At 34.5% G+C, this 8,090-nt stretch overlaps 1 pseudogene; it reads right to left on the bottom strand.

The window, feature by feature from the left end:
- Positions 1–2,501: 2,501 nt before the first annotated feature.
- On the bottom strand, positions 2,502–5,350 carry LOC149563472 (cysteine-rich receptor-like protein kinase 15; annotated as a pseudogene).
- Between the last annotated feature and the right edge of the window lie 2,740 nt (positions 5,351–8,090).

The following is an 8,090-nucleotide window of genomic DNA, read 5'->3' as shown; positions in this document are numbered from 1 at the left end:
ACATTGTATATCGAGTGAGGGAAGCGCAATGGAGAAGGATGTTTGGGGTTACTTCTTGACGAATATTCAAAACCTGGCATTCGCGTCCATAGCACTTTGTCTATTTTAGCTGTGTAATAGCACTCGATCTATGGGGAAGCTTTAAGAAGAGAACGTACTGGATCCCGGGGAAGTATTTGGTTCTGTGTGCGCTGACAATTGAGGCTCTGTCATACTTGGACGTGGCGTCTGTGAGCCTTTCGGACAACCCAAACATATGGGGCATGTCAATGGTGCTTGGCAATCATCTCCTCATTGAGAGTGGAAGACTCATAATATGTGTGTTTATAGGGTATCTGCTGCCGGGAATGGCCGCGTTTGGGTCTAGAGACCAGTGGGGAGATATTCTTGCCTTGGCCATCAATTTGTTGAGCAATATCGCCTCTGAGCTCTACTTTCTATACGCACAACAAATTTGGTGTTAGATGTGATAATATTTTATCCAATTTTGATGTTTATTTTCGTGAGGATCTAAATGCATGGTGGATTACTGTATAATTCTTATTATAGCACTAGCTCTCCTTACTGCGATTGCACTAAGAAGACTTATATTTTTAATGTGTGTCTATGGAGAATTTTTTTTTATCATAAAGGACATAATTTTCCCACATTATTCGGCCAAACTCAAAACTAATTACCAAATTCATGAGTGTTGTGATCTTAGATTCTATTCTTTTACAGTTGACTACAAAACAGTAAAAATAGTTCATTGAGCATGTCTTAATTAACAGCGAATGCAACACATTTTATATACGCACTGGCTCTTCATTCTATTTGGTTTCCAATATATTTTTCAAATGTTCAGCTACCAAATGATGTTTAAAAGAACATTTTTATTTGCTACTTATAATCCACACACAATTCCATACAACATTTGGGCACAGTTATAATTTTTTTTTCATTAAAACTTAAATCTTCAAAAATTGAAACATATAATAATGCAAATCATGTTTCTCACCTTGTCCAACTATGCCCATTCCTATATTTGCATTTGTTAAATTTACACACCTCACTTGATACTTTATTAATTAATACCATTTGATTGTTGATTGGATTGCTTTGAACTTTTGTTTATTTCTCGAAAATAAATAAATATGTCTTCTATACCTTCATTGTTACAATTTAATGACAGATTTACAATTTCTTACTAATCATATTTCCTTGCTGACATTCAAATGTGTCTTTTGACTATTGCTTGTGTTATGTTTCTTTATGGAAAAAATAGGCAATGCTAAACCTGGATACGACAGATCCATAAAAAGATGTTTGTGTGCCACATAAACTTTTGTACTTATGTTTGTTCAAATATATGCAATAAAAATAAATGTTTATCATATTATTCATTACCAACATTTTAAACTTAACATAATTTTCTTCGGTATCCTTATTGCAACCTTAGGTGCAATTGCTAGTTATTATTCGAAAGGTGTTTATGTGAAATGGACTTTACTAAGTTTGTCTATCAACGGCTTGCAATGTGGGAAAAGGATAGGCGAGAGTCAAGACGATTGAAGGCTATACAGTCGTCTGACGATGTCCACCGCTTTTTCATCATTTCATTACTGGTGATGACATTGATGTATATGTCATTTTTCCACGCCTTCTCACAGGTTTTTCATTGTTTTTTGTCCATTCTTTTTATTCGTACGCTGACCTCATAGTTGTACAATCGTCATGTGGGGCCCTGTGCCGTTAAACCCGAATTCTCGTATTTATGCCTATGTCTACGTTTGCATTTTTTTTTACCATTGGAGATTTTCTGTCCACAGTTGGAAGGAATCTATGAGTCACCTTAAGAATAGGCATGGAGAATACAACCCATGTTGTAATGTTGGTATTCCTTCTGTATATCACATTAATTATGCTCTTAGGCCCCGTTTGGTTGCTGGCATAGGAATAGAAAATTAGAATAGAAAATGGGAATGGGAATGGAAAGGAGGAATGGGAATAGAAATAGACAATTCCAATCATGTTTGGTGCACTTGGAATTCGACTGGAATATGTTAATCTATTGTTTGGTTGTACAAAAATAGAATAGGAATAAGGTTAAGTTTTGTATTTTTTTAAACATTTTTCCTAATTTTTTTTTAATTTATTTTTTTTAGTTAATTCATTTTCATTTTCATTTTTTTAAACAAATAGATATAATTTTAAAAAATGTTATAAAAAAAAAAAAATTTAAAAAAATTTAACAAAAAAAATTCAAAAAGTAAAAGTACAAAAAAAAAAAAAAAAAATTAATAAAAAATATTTTTTAATGGAAAATCGGAATGGGAATGGAAATGGCCTATTCCAATAACAAATATTTTTGGGCATGGACATATGCTCATTTTAGGGGCAAAATTGGAATATGTCTTCCTATTCTCTATTCCAATTGAGCTTACCAAACAACGAATATAAAACATATTCTAATTTCGTTTTCCTATTCCACCCATATTCCGGCAACCAAACGGAGCCTAAATGTCAATACCTACCTTATCTTGGCCCCATGTTAGTGACGGAGGTTTCATTTACCGATGGAACGCCCAACGCAGAAGAAGCGGTGGTTCCAGATGTCTGCGAGTCTTCAAATGTGGGTGTCTCCTTTCCGTGCCTTACTAATTCTAGTCCTTTACTTGAATCCGAGCCACTTAAAAACGCCGGCTTTGATGGAACTGGCAATGTCACCGAATTGCTCAATATCATCGGAACAACTTTGGACATAAGTGGACGAACTGTGGCATCAGCTTGTACACACAAAAGTGCCACATGAATGCATCGTACCACAAGATCCTATGAGCACCTCTCTCTTAATGTTGGCTCAACCATAGTTATCACATCTCCTCCTCTATAAACTCTCCATGCCTGTATAAATCACAAATTATATCTATCAGTATCTGTCAGTTTTGAGATTGTTTGAACATAATACATTAAGATTTGATTCCTAAGCTAAAAGTGTTAAATAGTCAAAGTTGACTTATATTTTCAAGCTTAATTTATTCCTTAGTGCCGTCAGTTTTAAGTTTGATATCTGGAATTGAAATCCATTATTGAAAACAAACATATAGTGGTAGATTGATTTGGTACCCATTCCAACAGATTCTGCATCCCCTGGTCTAAATGAATATCTAAGTTTTTCCTTCCGCTGACAATCTCAAGCACTAGCACACCAAAGCTATAAACATCAGCTTTAACTGACAGTTGTCCTCGCATTGCATACTCTGGAGCCATGTAACCTCTGCCTCACAAATAAACCCCACTTAGAAAAATTGAAAAATAATTTTAAACAATTTCAATCATCATTGGGGTCCTTACATTGTGCCCGCAATTCTTGTTTGGATTTGTGTTTCATCTTCTGGGAAAATTCTGGCTAAACCGAAGTCAGCTATTTTAGGATTAAATTTGTCATCAAGCAAAATATTGCTTGTTTTAATATCCCTGTGAATGATTTTCACCTGTGAATCTTCATGAAGATAGAGAAGACCCCGAGCAATTTCAGTGATGATGTTATAGCGTTGTTGCCAATCTAGCTGTCTTCGCTTTTCTGGATCTCTAATCCCAATTCTATCCATCATTCTTCAAAGCATCACATGCTAAGGAAAAAAATTAAGCTTGGAAAAAATAAGTCAATTTTGACTATTTAACACTTTTAGTACTGAAATGAAGCTAAATGTATAATGTTTAAACTATGACTCTGCAAAATAATATTATATTATATGTAATAAATAAAGAGAGAACATAACTCACCAAAGAGAAAAGTATCCAGGCTCTTATTGGGAAGATATTCATAAATAAGCAACCGTTCATCTCCTTCTGTGCAACATCCTAACAGCTTCACAAGATTTCGGTGCTGAACATTAGATATTAGCTTCACTTCATTCATGAACTCCATTGTACCTTGGAAAGATTTTGCAGACAGCTTTTTGACTGCTATGTCCTTCCCGTCTCTATTTGTTCCCTGAAAGATCAAACCAGAATTAGAGCTCTGCATTTCTCTTAAAGAAATTTCCCCCTTAATAACCTTATGAACACAGTGTTGATTAAGGTCAAGGATACAATATAGCCCCACCCTGTATACACTTCCAAAGCCTCCCTCTCCAAGCTTGTTATTTTCATGAAAATTTTGTGTGGCTTCTGCCAATGTCCCTAAGCTCATGAGTAAATGTTGCTGGTCAGGTATGAGTAAACGAGATTCGGCAGAATACCCATGCCCCTCTGTGTAGGAAAGAAAATTATAAAAACTCAGAATTTTTTTGTTTAAAAACTAAACCCAACAGAGAACAAAAAAAATTGGACGCAGCACCTTCGTTGTGGGTGACTGGGCTCCTAAAAATGACAAATCTCACTCTTTTTCTCATTGCAATTAGACAAATACTCCCAAGATTAAGGGTACTTTTGACTGCTTCTCTGCAGTGCAGATTCTTTTCAATACAAGAATATCAGACATAGAATCCAACAAATATTAAAAGGAGGTGTTTGTGCTTACTCTTTGATTGGGTCTGTCCTGCTGTGGGAGGTGCAGAAGTTGTTGAAGTAGGTGGAGAAGATACAACTGTAGTGTTGAAAAATGAATATGACTCAAATCTGACCACGCAGTTTCCTAACAGACCCCGACCTCCTTGGTTCATAGAACAACAATCCTCCACAGTTTTTCTTGCTGTAAACAAACAATTCTTGCAATCATTGATAGATAAATATCTCCAACATTGAACGAGCCCATAGACATTTTTGGATGTGGAGTAGTTGGTCGTTCCCATGGCGAATCGCTTATTTGCAGGATCTAAAGCTAGATTGGACAAGTTGGAGAGAAGAATAGAGGTTTTGGCTTTGAAATCATCCATATTGCTCGTGTCGACTTCAATGGGATTCCACAGCTTTTTATATACGTTGGTATCGAGGGTTGAAATGAAATTAGAGTTGTCATAGCGCAAAAAACAGTCATCCATCAATATCATGCCACCTGTGGTGTTCGCGCAATGCTCCATGAGAGAAGTCTTTGCTGCTTGTGCACAGTCTGAGCATTTCTGTGCTGATAAGTTCCCAAAACACTGCAGAAGACCATAGATCTTGTTGGGTGTTTGACCATAGAAAGATTTGTTAAACCCCGAATTTAGAGATGTATTTGTAAATAGATCCGACATGACTCGGTTCAGATTAGCAGAATATGTACTGCTGTTGGCGTAAGTTGAATCATTGTTACAATTATGCCATCTGTAATCGGATTTCACAGAAGAAAAAATCATTACAAAGAAGAAAAGAAGAATAGAAAAGCAAGAGCTGCACCTCATTTTGTAGCTGAGATCAAATCCGTGTTGTGCAACCCAGTTAGAAGTAGAATTTGTGTTTCATGTCATCAATTTTAGCGATGAATTGAATGGGTTGATTGCAGCGTCAGTCAACTTTCATTCAAATCAAAAGCTGAAGCAGAAAAAGTCAGAGTCATTTTGGACGGCTGGCCTCACTAGTAAAATGTTTATTTATATTATATGTTCTATTAATAGGAAGGTCACCAGTACTATCTAGTTTGTCATTTTTTTATTGATTATTTATTAATAAATATAGGGTCTCTAGCTAATTTTCAAAGCATGCACATTTTGAATATTACGTTGTGTCATTTTGTTTTTGTTTTTTAACTAAATACATGCTTTCTAATTATTCTTCAAAGTACTCATCTATTTAAAAATAGAATATTTGAATATAAAAATGTTTTTAATTTTAAATTTCATTGTTTGAATTAAACAGTGATACTAAAAATATTATACAAATAGTTAAGTAAAAAATGAAAATAGTAGGAAAAAAAGTGAAGATCACAACTTTGATGTATTGAAATTGCAGGAACAAGTAAATGGGTAGGAAGGTAAGGGAGCTTGATGTCATCATGACATTTTTTTAAATACTATATTAAAATGTGAAGATAGCTTCATGTTAACATGATATTTCTAGTTGTCTTTTATTAACATTATATATTTACTATATATTGCAGGATTCATAGGTCACATTTACATTTGTTGCTTTAAGTATTTATGAATGTTTGAACTTATTATTTTCATTTTTATTTTGATTAAGTGTAGTAAAATTAAGGTATTGCCCAAATACAACTAGGCCTAAAGGAGTGCCCTAATAGTCCAAAAGCTACAGAGACACGTTAACAACACTATGATAATATAAAAAACTAGACACACACAAAACAGAGAATGTGTGCGAAATGGATATTCTTCGTAATTGCAATTGCATTGACAATCGTAAATGATAGAAAATAGATATGTTTCTTTCTCTATTTTTTAGCTGTCACTACCTTCGCCTTAATAAGATTCATTTTTTTATTATAAATAGTGGTATTGGGCTTACCTCCCCAGGTAGATAACTGGCGGAAATTTGGAATACTAGCCCTGCGATGTCAAACAGAGTCTATTCTTTCGATTAATATACAAGACATGGAAGAGTATAGGGCAATCTTAGCCGCTAAATGTGGTAAGTAAATAATATATATTCATTTGGATTTTAAATACTAACATTCCATCCATTGTAGCTTGTCTTGTGATTACATGGATTCAAATTATTATTTTTGTTTATTAGTATAAATGAAAAAAACATAAACAAACTTAAGAGAAAAGCATAGCAGCACAAAACAAATTTGAAAGAGAAAGATATTGTTTTATTAATCTAGCTACAACAACACATTACAATGGCTCTCTCTATATAGAGAGCCTTCCAACACCTATAGGTTGGTAGAACTTTCTTGAATTCATGTTGAAAATAAACTAACTTCCTCATACATTGCAGAGGATCTGATATTATTTTGACAGCACTAAAAGCCAATGGCTGGAAAATATGATAAACTAGCAATTTTGTTATAACGGACCAGTGATGTGGAGATAATAAGGTGGAATTATTCCGACACCTTCCCTTAATTTCTACCATGAATGCATCTTTAAGTGGGAGAAATTATTACAAGAATGAATTCAAACATCAACCTCTTTGAGATATAGCAATTTTCTAAACTTGAAAAATTTGATAGTAGATAATGCTTTGGTAAATATATCTACAATTTGATCTTCAATGCCACAGAAGTGTAGCTTGATTACTTCACTCTCCATGAGATCTCAAACAAAGTGGTGGTGAACTTCAATATGTTTGAATCTTGCATGGCAGACAGGATTCTTTGCAAGCTTAATAGTGCTTTGGTTGTTTCAAAATATGGTAGTTCGATGAGCTTGTTGATGACATGTCTCTTCAAGTAGTCTTCTGATCCATAGAGCTTCTTGAGATGCCTTTGATGCTACAATATATTCGACTTCTATTGATGATAGTGTCACTGTTGATTGCATCTTGCTGCTCCAAGAGATTGGTCTGAATCCAAGGTGGAAGATATATCCTGAAGTTGATTTCCTATCATCAATATCAGCTACATAATCAAAATCTATATAGCCTACTAAAGTAGGGTCTCCTCCATGTTGGTACTCAGTGCCAAGCTTGTAAGGGTCTTTGATGTACTTCAAGATCCTCTTAGCAGCCTTCCAATGATCAAAGCGTGGGTTTTCCATGTACCTGGATACAACACTAACAACATATGCAATATTTGGTCTAGTTATGGTAAGATATAAGAGACTACCGACAAGCTACCTATACAATTTTTCATCCACCTTCTTTTGAGTAGATCTAATTTCTGGGCAGTGGCTTTATGGAGAAAATCTCTAATCTTCTTTGTTGCAGGCTAAAAATTGGTTGAACAACACTAAGTTTATTCTCTACACAAATTTGGTAATAATTTCATGTCCTTGTTAACTTTGACGTGCTGAAAGTTCTATTTTTTTCAAAAAAGAAGAGAAGTTGATTAATGGATTCTCTTAGTACTCCTCTACCCTCAATTAGATTGAATGGAAAGAATTACTATGATTGGGTTTCACAAATTGAAATGTCTCTAACTCTACAGAACTGTTATGATATTGCAAATGGTAGTGAGCAGAGACTAGTAGATTCTAGAAAAGAACATGATGATTGGAATAGGAGAGACAAGAAGGCATCTGCTTTGATAAAGTTAACGCTTTCAGAAGAAGTTTTTCCAGAAGTTT

This window comes from Cupressus sempervirens, chromosome 4 (assembly GCF_028749045.1).
Source record: "Cupressus sempervirens isolate cs-2001-9-10 chromosome 4, ASM2874904v1, whole genome shotgun sequence".
Classification (NCBI taxonomy): Eukaryota; Viridiplantae; Streptophyta; class Pinopsida; order Cupressales; family Cupressaceae; genus Cupressus; species Cupressus sempervirens.
This window is presented reverse-complemented; position numbering and strand designations above follow the sequence as displayed.